This window comes from Acomys minous (assembly GCF_964271855.1).
Source record: "Acomys minous genome assembly, chromosome: 7".
Lineage (NCBI taxonomy): Eukaryota > Metazoa > Chordata > Mammalia > Rodentia > Muridae > Acomys > Acomys minous.
This window is the reverse complement of record NC_140488.1, coordinates 44,618,647-44,632,377: the sequence shown is the minus strand read 5'-3', so window position 1 is coordinate 44,632,377 and position 13,731 is coordinate 44,618,647. Positions and strand designations below refer to the sequence as shown.

The window sequence follows — 13,731 nt, the reverse complement described above, 5'->3', positions numbered from 1 at the left end:
TTAAAAGATTTATTTATTACTTATACAGTATTCTGCCTTCATGCATGCCTGCAGGCCAGAGGAAGGCAGCAGATCTCAGTGTAGATGGCTGTGAGCCACCACGTGGGTGCTGGGAATTGAACTCAGGACCTTTGGAAGAGCAGCCAGGGCCCATAATCTCTGAGCCATCTCTCCAGCCCCAAGAAGTCACTACTTGTACTGCCTCCTCATTAACCATCCTCCTTCCACCCTCCCTACCCCCACCTTCCTAGGCTTTAGCCACCCGGAGTAGACTGATGCAGTCTCCTCCTCCTGTCCATCTTCCACCCTTAGATGTGAGACATTCAGGGCTTAACTTTCTGCTGGGGTTTATTTCTTCCTTTTTCTGATACAGGGTCTTGTCATGTATCCCAGGCTAGCCTAGATCTTACTATGTAGCGTAGGCTGGCCTCAAACTGACAATCCTCCCGTACCAGCTTCCAAACAGCTATAGTCACAGGCAGAAACCATCATACCCTGCTGATTCTCTCTCTCTCTCTCTCTCTCTCTCTCTCTCTCTCTCTCTCTCTCTCTCTCAAGATTTGTACATTTGTTTTTTTGAAATAGGGTTTCTTTCTGTAGCCCTGGCTCTCCTGGAACTCACACTGTAGACCAGGCTGGCCTCGAACTCACAGAGATCCTCCTGCCTCTTTCTCCCAAGTGCTGGGGATCAGAGATGTGTGCCACAGCAAGATCAAAATTCTAATCTCCACAGAAAGTGGAGATTTGTCTTCATCTGCCTTATTTCAAGTAACACAATGCCGGCTCCATCTCTAGCTGAAAATGGCAGAACTTCATTATTTTTATGATTGAATCATAATCTGTTCCTTCTATACATACTGTCAGGCTCTAAAGAAATTCAAGACAAATGGCTTAAGTGCGGTGCGTGTTAGCATGCCAAAGCACACTAGGCTTACCTGTGGCTGCTCCCTGCTCTTCTCACCCCTGCCCCTCCCTACCCTAATCCTCTGCAGCCCAGGGGCTTCCCTCCTCTTCCCCCCAGCTTCTCTTTTCTATATAGCCCTGCCACTTTGGGTATGCACATTCTTGGCTCTCTTGGTTTTCTTTCCTCTCTTGGTCCTCTTGCCCTCTCTCCTCTTCTCTCTTCTCTTCCTTCCTCCACTCTCCGATCTCTCTCCTCTCATGGCTCAGTTCAGCCTGGCCCCATCCAGATGCCTTTGGCTGTACTCTCCCTTAATCTACAATAAAACCCTTCTTAACATTATCTTGGAGCAATCCTCATTTCATTCACCACCACACCCTCGTTTTATTTTTAGTTTTAGCAATTCACCAGCTAATAAACGACTCAGTTGATTCCACAGTTTATCTATCAGGAACAGTGAAGCCATAAACATAGGAGGGTAGGTATCTCTTTAGCATTCTTATTACACAACTCCGTCCTCCAGGAATGACATAGCCCTTGCTGTCCTGAACTTAGAGCAGCTGGGATTAGCCACAAACTACCCTCATAAGACTGGCCCCACTAATGTTTCCTCACAGAGAGGTAGAGAGGGTTGGTGAGGTACATGAAGCAGAGAATGGAGGGAGGATTCACAAAGCCCTCCACGAACAGGAGCACTTCACTAGCTCTGTGAGGCTCTACCCACACACACACACCCAAGAGAGATATGCAGTTCCTGATCTTTGGTGGTTAGGGTTCTATGGTAGTTTAGCCAAATCTTAAGTTGTCTGCATGGCTGTAGGTAAGCCAATTTCCTATAAGCAATATTGACTAAGCACATTGGCTCACCTAGACTACTACAATGCATTTCTTTTCTTTGGTCTGTTTGTACTCTCTATATGGTGTGACTAGACATTCATTTACATTTCCCTAGAAAAAGGTAGTGCTTTGGATACACAACCCATGGTGAGATTGCTGAATCATGCAGCAAGTGAAATCATTCCCAGTGTTTCTTTTTAATTTCTTTTTAAAACTAGCCTTCAAGGCGCATAGCATTATAGCATTTTTAATATTTATTTATTTTTATGTATATGAGTGATCTGTCCTCACACATGCCAGAAGAGGAAACCAGATCCCATTACAAATGGTTGTGAGCTTCCATGTGGTTGCTGGGACCTCTGAAAGAGCAGGCAGTACTCTTACCCACTGAGCCATTTCTCCAGCCCCTCATTATGACATTTTAAATCAAAATGTGTTTTAGTAGACTTTCCTTCTCCTTCCTCATAGAGATCCTCCTGGGATTAAAGGTGTGTGCCATCATGCCTGGCAACTGAAACTTTTATTTCATGTAGTCTTTTTTTTTTTTCCGAGACAGGGTTTCTCTGTGTAGCCTTGGCCATTCTGGACTCACTTTGTAGACTTGGCTGGCCTCGAACTCACAGCGATCCGCCTGCCTCTGCCTCCCGAGTGCTGGGATTAAAGGCGTGCGCCACCATGCCCGGCTTATTTCATGTAGTCTTATTGGTTGACTCTTGGGGCTGAATGGTAACAACTGACACAAGTACGTTACAGGATACATGGGCCAAAGAGGTGGCGCCACGCTTAGGGGTCTTGGCTGCTTTTCCTGTTTGATTTCCAGCATTTAATTGTGGCTCACAACCATTTGTAATTGTAACTCTAGTTCCAGGGGACCCAGCACTGTCTTCTAGCCTGTGTAGGTACCAGGCACCCACATAGAACACAGACATACAGGCAGGAAAACAGACATAAAAAAAATAAAGACAAGCCGGGCCCAGTGGCACATGCCTGTAATCCCAGCACTCGGGAGGCAGAGGCAGGCAGATCTCTGTGAGTTCGAAGCCAGCCTGGTCTACAAAGCAAGTCCAGGCCAGTCAAGGCTACACAGAGAAACCCTGTTTCAAACCCCTCCCCACCAAAAACAAAACACCAAACCAAAACCAGATACAGAGCTGGGTGGCTGTAGTGGTGCACACCTTTGATCCCGGCACTTAGGAGGAAGAGGCAGACAGATAGATCATTGTGAGCGGAAGGCCAGCCTGGTCTCCATAATGAGTTCCAGGGCAGCCAGAACTGCAAAGAGAAACCCTGTCTCCAAATAGCAGGGGCGGGGGTGGGGGGTGCACAGAAACAAAAACAAAAAATGAAGAAGAAGATGCAGAGCAAGGACCCAGCCTTGTTCTTTCTAGCCACTCCTGCCCTTTCATTAACTCTTGGCAACAGCAAATCTGATTTCTAAATACAATCATTTCTAAATACAGCCGAGCAGCACATAGCCTTTGAGAGGTGCCTTTCTTTCTGTCTCTCTTCTCTTCTCTTGTCCTCTCCTTTACCCTCCCTTCCCTTCCCTTCCTCTCCTCCCCTGTCCTCTCCCCTCCCCTCCCTTCTTCTCCCCTCTTTTCCTCTCCTCTCCGCTCTCTCCCTTCCCCTCCTCTCCTCTCCTCTTTAATGTTAGGTACCGAATCCAAGACCTTGCTCATGTTCTACATCCCAACTGAAGAGTTGCCTTCACTCAGCCTGATTCCCTGGAGCTGCACCAAAGTTGCACGTATCAGTGGTTTGTTCTTTCACTATACTGAGCAGGAAAATGGGAGTGCGCTGCAGTCTGCTGACGCGTCCACCCTCGGGTGAACAGGTGTGCTTCCAGTTTGTGGTGACTGAGAATAAAACTTTTATAGTCTATAAACCTGCTTGATTTTATGCACCTATAGCATCTATGACCCACAAATGAGAGAAAACAGGCTGCATTTCTCTGAGTCTGACTTACTGAGGTCATATCTACTTTGCCTCTCTGTTGCTGTGATAAAACAGGAACCCAAAGCCACCGAGTGGGAAGAGGCGCTATTGCTGTACATGTTGCAGGCCGCCCCTGAGGGAAGCCAGGACTGGGGCCTGGGGGCAGGAAGTGAGGCAGAGGTCCTGCAGGGCTGCTCCTTAGGGCTTGCTCCCCATGGTTTGCTCAGTCTGCTTTCTTATAGAGCCCCTGATTATTAGCCAAGGCGTGGCACCACCTACAATGGGCTGGGCCCTCCCTTACCAATCAATGATCAAGAAAATGCCCCCCAGGCCACACTGACTGATACAATTGAGATGCCTTCTTCCTGAGTATGTCTGCAAAGACTAAGTATGACAGCTTATTACAGTGACCTCAAGTCCATTTTCCTAAAATACAAATTAAAAAAAAAAAAAAAGAGGCAGTTCGTTCTTTATGGTTGAACAAAGCTCTTTTCTGTGTACATACCACATTTTCTTTTTAAATGTTCTTTTTTAATCTTAACGTATATATGCATATATATGTGCATATGATGTGAGGGCAGGTCATAAGGTGAGAAGAGAGTTTTAGATCCTGTCGAGCTGGGGCTACTGGCTATTGTGAGTCACCCAGTGCGGGTGCTAGGAGCTGAACTCTGGTCCACTGGAAGAAGAGCAAGTGCTCTCAACCATTAGCCATCTCTCCAGGCCCCATATCTTAGGTTCTTTATTCAATCTATTGAAAGCTATCTAGACTAATTCCATGGTTTGGCTACTGGGAATAGTGCAGCAATAAAGATGGATGTACAAGTATCACAGGGCGTGGTGGCGCACGCCTTTAATCCCAGCACTCGGGAGGCAGAGGCAGGGGGATCACTATGAGTTGGGAGGCCAGCCTGGTCTACAAAGTGAGGCCTGTCTCAAAAAAAAAACAGAAAACAAAACAAATTTTTTTTAAAAAAGCAAAACAAAACAAGAATCTATAGTAAGCTGCTTTGGAGTCCTTTGGGTATATGTGCAGGAGCTTTATAGTTGGGTCATATGGTAGTTCCATTTTTAGATGGTTTGGTTTGGTTTGTTGAGACAGGATTTCTGTGTGTAGCCCTGGATGTCCTGGAACTTGTTTTTTAGGTCAGGATAGCCTCGAACTCAGAGATCCTCTGCCTCCCCAGTGCTGCGATTAAAGGCATGCGCCACCACTGCTCAGCTCAGCTTTAGTTTAGTTTTTTTTTTTTTACCACTCCGTAGGCAGAGGCAGATGGATCGCTGTGAGTTCAAGGTCAACATGGTCTACAAAGCGAGTCCAGGACAGCCAAGGCTACACAGAGAAACCCTACCTGGAAAAACAAAACAATAAATAAATAAATAAAGACCCTCTATAAATGTCTATAAAAACCCATCACTATGTACACATAATATATGGCAACTTTTTATTTTTGTTTGGTTTTCGAGACAGGATTTCTCTGTGTAGCTTTGGCTGTCGTGAACTTGCTTTGTAGACCAGGCTGGTCTCGAACTCACAGGGATCCACCTGCCTCTGCCTCCTGAGTACTGGGATTAAAGGCGTGAGCCACCACACCCGGCATATATGGAAATTTGTAAAGGGGTTTGGAGAGATAGCACAATGATAAGAACTCTTTTTGTGTAAGCATTAAGTCATGAGTTCAGCTCCTCAACCCCTCCACAAAAAGCCGGAAATGACTGTGCACACTGGGAGGGCAGAACCAGATGGATCTTGGAGTTCTCCAGGTAGCTGGCCTAAACCAGAGCAATGAGCTCCAGGCTCAGTGAGAAACCATGTCTCAAGAGACGTAAGTGTGATAGAATAGGATACTCATGTGTACACATGTGTACACACACCACAGCACACACAAACATATAACACGTGGAATAAAACTGAATTGGACTTGGACATTAAAGAATAATGTCTGGGATGTAGCTCACTTGGTAGACCGCAGTCCCCAGTACTATGTAACCCAGTTAAGGTGATGTGCCCTTGCAGTCCTAGAACTTGGGAGACAAAGATCAAGAAACACACCGTGAAGCCAAACCTGGAAAGATGGACCCATAATCTCAGAATTGCAGGGTGGGAGACTGAGGCAGTAGAATTGCTGAGATCTGGAGGACAGTTTGAGCTACCTACCAAGACCCTGTCTGGGCAAATGAAAATTTGCTAAGACCATTTGTTGTCTAGTTGTTGTGTGAGTTTCTCTGGCAACAGAGCTCAGCCGTGACATTGACAAATCATGTGGTGCTTGCACGGTTTCAGAAACTGCCGAACTTCGTTAGTGCAGACCTACCATGTACATTCCCACCAGCTTTAAACAAATGCTTCCATTCCTTCCTGTTCCTACCCCTTGGGCTACGGTCACTAACTGTATTTATTCGCGACTGTCCTTATATGAGTGTGGTGATTCTTCCTTGAAATGTAGGGGTTTTGTTGGCTTTGATTTTGGTTTCTGAAACAAGTAGCCCTGGCTGACCTTGAGCTTGTTGTGTAGCAAAGGGTGACCTTGAGTTTCCGATCCTTCTGCTTCCGGAGCGCTGTGATTACAGACATCTCACCACACCTAGTGTTATTGTAGCTTCCTTTTCTCATCCTTTGTCTTTGCCTTTCATGTTCTGGCACTGTGGGTGTGCACTTCCTTGGCCAATCTGCATGGTACTGGGCATCCAACTGAGGACCTTGTGCATCCTGCGTAAGCATTTTACTGAGTGAGTTACACCCTCAGCTATTTTGTTTTTAAACTTTTATTTATTTATTTATTTCAATCTAACTGCTAAAGCCAACAAGATACTTTTCAAGCCTTTCTCCCACTTCTATTAAGTTTGAAAACATTTGCTTTATTATCTTTATCTATGTGTAGATGTGTATGCCTGTGTGAGTGTATGCCTTCTGTGTGCAAGGACTCACTTAGGCCTGAATAGGGGTATCAAATCCATTGAAGTTAGAATTTTAGGTGAGTGTGTGCTACCCAATAGAGTTACAAGATACCTCATTTGGATCCTCTGGAAAAGGAGGGAGTGTTCTTAACTGCTAAGGTATGTCTCCCAATCCTAAATACTTTTATTTTTATTATTATTATTATTATTATTATTATTGTTGTTGTTGTTGTTGTTGTTGTTTAGATGGCATGTGTATGCCACAGTGCCCATCTGGAAAATGTTGCTTATGCCACAGGAGGTGCACATGGAAAAGCTGTAGTATTACTCTACTAGCAACAGATAAAGGGAGAATAGAGACTTCACCCCTTTCCAGACTATAGTGACGAGGGTCTCTCTTCAGCTTTACAATGGACATCACATGGGGAATCCAGATTTCCAGCTCCATTAGTAAGTAGTACGGTGAGCCTTTCCTTCCCTCACTGGGATAGCATCATGTGGGGAACAGCAGGGAGTGATTCCCACTCCTCTGCCTCAGGAGGTGTCCTGGGAAGCCTAGTCATAGACCTCTTATTCCACCCAGTAGTAAACAGGAGCCTTCCAATGCGGCTGTCAGTGAAGGCTGGGGGGAGGGGGGAGGGGAAGGGGGTCTATCCTTCTATCCCTAAAGGGCAAGTATAAGGTGGAACTCCATTCCCTGCTTCCCTTTCTGAAACAGTCAGAGAAAGCCAGCTAAAATTCAAGACTTAGATAAGAGTTCTCCACAGAGAAACCTCAGTAAGAATGCTATGAGAATGGTAAATAAACATGCACAAACACGTAACACACCAATAGACACATGCTAAAACTGTCTTGGCAGGCAAGCAGGATGGCTCAGCAGGTAAAAGGATTTGCTATTCAAGCCCAGATTCAAAGCCAGAAACCTAAGGCGGGAAAAGAGAACCTTCCCCCGGTTGGAAGGATTAAAAGCAACAGCTAAGGTGAAGCGCTCAAAACAGCACCTAGTGTGGAAGCTGGCCTTCAGTTGCCCTTGGTACTGTTAACTATGTCTGTTGTAAATAATAACAAAGTTATGTGGAGGGCCTGATAAGATTCCATGCCCCAGTGTTAGTTCCCTTCCATCCCCTCTACTGAGGAGCAATGAGGAGTCACTATCACTGGTAACTAACTCTTTCCCATAGATTGGCAGAAGGTGGGCAGAAGCCTGGATGGATGAGGGGCAATATTTGCTGTCCTTATCAGGGCTTCCTGAGATTTCAGTGTCAGCTGCTACTGCCTTCCTCCAGCTCCTAAGCAGGTCTTGGTGGACCAGAATAGGCTCCTGATAGGAAGGCCAAGTCCTTCTGCAGAAGTTGGGGGTCTGCATTGCCCTTGAATTTGAACAACGTTCTACTCTCCTCTTGGTATGCTGAAATAAAGATCCTGGAGGGGTCCAGGCTAGCAGAACTATATGTCTTCCTAGCTTGGAGTCTATAAGTGTTTTCCTCTTTTGGGCTAACACTTTTGGTTACCATGCCTGGTCATGTTTCAGTGAGGCCCCAAGGCAGACCCCAGTATCCCAATTTGGGTATTAAGAGGAGAACTTGTCACTTAATGTCAAAAATACAGTTTGAAATAATGTTTACTTTCTGGTTTGTTTTTTTGTTTGGTTGTTTGGTTGGTGGTTTTTCCAGACAGGGTTTCTCTGTGTAGCCTTGGCTGTCCTGGACTCACTCTGTAGACCAGGCTGGCCTCAAACTCACAGAGATTCCCCCTGCCTCTGCCTCCCGAGTGCTGGGATTAAAGGCGTGCGCCACTACGCCTGCCATAATGTTTACTTTCAAACTGTCTCACTACACACTTCTGTGAGGAGAAGGAAATAATGTTGTGAAATTAAGTAGCATCAGGCATTAGAAATCCCCTGACCCTGGGAGTCAGCTACTGTAGTAAGTGGACATAGCTCATAAGCAAGTCAATTGCAGAGGAAAAAAATGCTCACATCTCAGGATTCGTGGACTTGCCCTACTCTCTGTAGACAGCAGAGGGCCTCGTTAGCACAAACTCAATGTCCCTGGCAAATAATGAAAAGGGAAGTTAGCCAAGGTTCTAGAAGCACTGTAAAACTTTAACAGAACTGGGCAAGAAAAATAGCCAGTCAGCTTAATTCCGTTTAGGGGGAAAAAAAAGACAATGCGGGTTGGACAGGACACAGAGCATTCTTATTGTTCCCCTCTTTGGTTGAAAATTCTTCTGAAATCCCCAAGTTGTGTTCACTACCTCAACTAGCGATTGGGATTCTGGGGAGGGTTGCTAGGTTTGAAAACTAAAGACATAATGACACTGAATGTTATGCTTTTTTAAAAATGTAATGTTCTTCAAGACGGAGAAAAAGGAAGCCTGACTAGCACTTCAGGACTTCGGTATGTGGGCACTCCAGGCTTTCTTTCTGCCTCATAGATCCTGGCCTGGAGGCCAGACAGGTTGCAGGCTAAGCCGACAGAAGAACGTCAAAGAAGAATCCAGCTTCTCTAGGCAAAGGACCAGGAAAGAGGCAACCTGGCAAGACAGCCCAACTGCTCTCCTGCAGTCAAGCACCATAAACTCACCCAGACCAGCAAGGACAGACTGATAAACCTAGATTTTGCTCTCCAGTCAGGATATAAGTATATGCTTGCCCACCTGCACGAGGTTTTACAAAAAGAAGGTAACTTTTAAGTACCCAGGCCAGGCAACACCCATATTAACATTATTTTGCTGTTTGTTGGTGGTGGTAGGTCTTTTTTTTTTTTTTTTTTTTTTTTTTTTTTTTTTTTTTTTTGGTTTTTCGAGACAGAGTTTCTCTGTGTAGCCTTGGCTGTCCTGGACTCACTTTGTAGACCATGCTGGCCTCGAACTCACAGCGATCTGCCTGCCTCTGCCTCCCGAGTGCTGGGATTAAAGACGTGTGTCACCACGCCCGGCTGTTTGTTCGTTTGTTTGTTTTTTAGATTCATTTATTTATTTATTATGTATACAGTACTCCATCTACATGTACACCTGCAGAAGAAGGCGCCAGATCACATTATAGATGGTTGTGAGTCACCATGTGGTTGCTGGGAATTGAACTCAGGACCTCTGGAAGAGCAAGACAGTGCTCATAACCTCTGAGCCATCTATCCAGTCCTTTATTATTTGTTTGTTTTGGGGTTGGGTTTTTTTGGTTTGGTTGTTTTGTTGTTGTTTGTTTTTTGTTTGTTTGTTTTTTGAGACAGGGTTGCTCTGTGTAGCTTTAGCTGTCCTGGCCTCACTTTGTAGACCAGGCTGGTCACGAACTCATGGTGATTCGCCTGCCTCTGCCTCCCAAGTGCTGGGATTAAAGGCATACGCCACCATCACCCGGCTGGTTGCTTTAAAAAAAAATTACTTATTTTTATTTTATGTGCAATGATGTTTTGCCTACATGTATGTCTGTGGGAGGTGGGTGTTGGATCGTGGAGTTACAGTCATTGTGAGCTGCCATATGGGTGCTGGGAATTGAAGCTGGGTCCTCTGAAAGAGCAGTCAGTGCTCGTAACCACTGAGCCATCTCTCCAACTTGATAGTTGCTTTTTAAAATTCTCTGCACATGCATGTTTTGCTCCCTCTTTGCTCCTCTATCTTAAACATCAGTTATGGAAAGAAAAAAAGCAGCTCAGCTCATGTGACTTCTCCAAGGACGATTGCTGAAGCAAATGTATCTCTAGCAGGGCAACTATGTGGAGTAAATGAGATAAAGCAAGTTTTTAAAAAGGCCCTTAACACCCAGAAGTTGCTTGATAAATGTTGTTTTTCTTTTTTCTTATTGTAGCCCAGACTTTCTTGAAATTTGTTTTCTTTTTCATTTCTTTTCTTTCTTTCTTTTTTTGTTTGTTTGTTTGATTGTTTTTTCGAGAAAGAGTCTCTCTGTGTTAGGCTTGGCTGTTCTGGACTCACTTTGTAGACCAGGCTGGCCTCAAATTCACGGTGATCCTCCTGTCTCTGCCTCCCTGAGTGCTGGGATTAAAGGCCTGCGCCACCACACCTGGCACCATGAAATAATTTTTAATTGGAAATTCATACAGTTTATTCTGATCACAATCTCCTCTCTCCCATCTCTGCCCAGATCTTCCCTTGGAACCTTTGATCGTGCTGCCTTAGCCTTCTGAGTGTAGGCTCACAGATAACCACAGCTGTGAACCACACACTGCGACACTGAGCCCACTCTCCCTCTCTCCTCCCCTCCCCTTACTCAACAACAACAACAACAAAATCTCACCATGCAGATCAGACTGGTTTTGAATCCACAGTCATCCTGTGTCATAGGTGTCCTAGTGCTGAAAATAAAGGCATATGCCTGACAAGCCATCTCCCTGCCTCCCCTTACTTGAACATTAAAGCTAATGTTTGAAAATCTTCATCCTGCCTGCAGCCCAGGGATGAAACACCTCTGACCCTCTGAACCCGAATGTCATTATTATTATTCAATGCTTTTATTTAAAAAAAAAAAAAGATAAACCATGGCTAATGAAAATCCAGGAAGTATGACCTGGTGTGGGGTGAAAAGTTTCTCTCCTATCCTAGACCACAGTTCTCCACTTCCTCTCCCTCGAGGCAACTGCTGTTACCGATTTGTTCTTCCAGATACATTATATGTGTGTGTGTGCCTATATATAACCTTCTTCTTCCCACCCCTGTGAGCACTGGATTCCTTGATCTGTACCTTCACATGCTATTTTTAGCTTCTAACTGCCTGCTTTTACTGGGATACTGACCAGCGGTTGATCCTAAGGGTCCTTATGAAAAACAGCCCTTTGAAACTTGTTGCTACCGCCATTGGAAGGATGTTGTCAAGGATGTTGTTCATTGTATCCCACAGCATCCTCTCCGAGGCCCCTGGGAGGAATTCCTGTCTGATCTTAGTACTGAGAACAGTTGCCCTTCTGAGCAATTAGTTTGTTTTTTATCTCCTGGACATTGTGAATTGTGTAACAGCAAGGTTTCCCCTTTCCTGTTGGCTGCTAGAAAGCTTAAAGCCAACTTTTGGGCCCAGCCTTCGTGGCAGCATGATATGCATTCGGAGCCTTGTCCTTGGCTGTGCTTGGAGTTCACCTCCTGTTTTTCAGCCCTTTACCTTATGCTGCCTTAACATATCATGCATGCCCTTATAAGGCATCTGAAATCCTTTATGAGAGGAGATAGGCTTGGGCTACTGAAATGACTGCCTGACCATTCACTCACTGCCCCCTTTATCCATGGTCACCTCCCTTAACCCCCACCATATCCTTCTAGCAGTTTCTCCATACTCCCCTCTGGCTTGCTTAGCTATAATATACCCCCCCCCCACGCACTCTCAAAAATTTATCTCAGTTGTCCTTTACTGCTTTGAGGCATGATGGAAATATCATGTTTGTCACCGTCCCCTCCATGTCCCTGTCCCCACTTCCACATTCACTGTGCACAGCTGTGCCTGCTATCATCATTCTAGAACAGAGACTCTGGGCCTTGGCTCTACATAAGCATCTTTAAACAACTGTTTTAAAGCTTTTTTAAATTTCATGTATATGAGTGTTTTGCTTGCATGCACGTCTATGCACCGTGTGAACCTGGTGACCACAGAGGTCAGAGAGGATGTCACATCTCCTGGAACTAGAGATATGGATGGCTCTGAGCTACCATGTGGGCGTTGGGAACCCAGGTCCTCTGGAAAAAGCAAGTACTCATGACTCCCGAGCCCTCACTCATGGACCTAACACATTAGGATCATTTACCACCCACTCAAAGTTGAAGGCTGCAGTCTGCAACCAGGCCAGCAGTGGACAAGGCAGTGTATGTTAACCTGGGCCAAGCTTCCATGCATGCTGTGGAGATGAACTATTTTTTTCTTAAATCCCTAACTCATATGCATTTAATATCCAGGATGGATCATATATTCCAGGTCAGCCCGAATTTCACAAGAATCTGTCCAAACCAGCAAAGCCGAGATGAAGATTTGTTGGGTTTTTTTGTTTTGTTTTTGGATTTGGGTTTTGGTTTTTCGAGACAGGCTTTCTCTGTGTATTCCTGGTTATCCTGCACTCACTCTGTACAACAGGCTGGCCTCAAACTCACAGAGATCTGCCTGGGTCTGCCTCCTTGAATGCTGGGATTAAAGGCGTGCACCACCAAAAGCGACTCCAAGATGAACTTTGAAAGGAGCGGTATTCCAGGGAAACCATCTCTTAAAGTTAAAAGGACCAAAAATACAAAGCACTCTGCAGAAAAAAAGCATGAAGATCCTACAGGAAAATTAGGATTTCTGTCTATCCCAGCCCTGTCACTGAACAGCAAAGGCAGTATCCATGAACTCTTTTCTTGGGTTTCTAATTCATAAAAACAGGCAAAGAAACAACAACAATGAAACCAAGTTAGAAGATCTCTAAGGGCCTTTCTGGCTTTAAGATTTTATGAGGATCTGAGCACTCAGGATGCAGAGGCAGGCGGATCGCTGCGAGTTTGAGGCCAGCCTGGTCTACAAAGTGAGTCTAGGAGAGCCAAGACTACACAGAGAAACTCTGTATCGAAAAACAAAAACAAAACAGCAACAACAAAAAAAAAAGAGTTTATGAGGAAAGCTTCCCTATGCTTCTTTTTTTTTTAAGATTTCATTTATTTATTATGTATACAGCACTCTGCAGGCCAGAAGAGGGCATCCTATCACATTACAGATGGTTGTGAGCCGCCATATGGTTGCTAGGACTTGAACTCAGGACCTCTGGAAGAGCAGCCAGTGCTCTTAACCTCTGAGCCATCTCTCCAGCTCCCCCCTATGCTTCTTTTTGTCTTTGAGACAGGGTCTCCTATAGCCCAGGCTGCTCTTGAACTCTGTGTAATCCAGGCTAACCTTCTGATGCTCTTATTCCCACCTCCTATGTTTTGGGATGCAGCATGCAGCACCATGCCCATTAGTCCCTGTCATTCCTTTATGTCAGGCCTCTGTCCATGGGGAGAGGGAGATGCCTAGCCTCATCTGTTTGCGAGGCCTGGCTCCAAACCACTGCAAAATTCTGCTTGTTGACCATAAAGGGGAGCTTTGCGTAATTACTAATTTTTCTAACTGGTAACAAGGCTCCTAGATCCAGATTCAAGTTGACCCTTATAAGAAGTTTAAGGGAAGCCCAGCAGGAGGCTCTGATAGGACCACCACT

The 13,731-nt window shown here is 45.2% G+C and overlaps 1 long non-coding RNA gene across 1 annotated transcript; it reads left to right on the top strand.

Annotated features, from left to right (window-relative positions):
- The first annotated feature begins 7,016 nt into the window (after positions 1-7,016).
- LOC311601552 lies at positions 7,017-10,897 on the top strand. The gene is made up of 3 exons (XR_014780597.1): positions 7,017-7,033; positions 8,931-9,254; positions 10,671-10,897. It is a non-coding gene; the product is annotated as an uncharacterized lncRNA (long non-coding RNA).
- Positions 10,898-13,731: the final 2,834 nt, after the last annotated feature.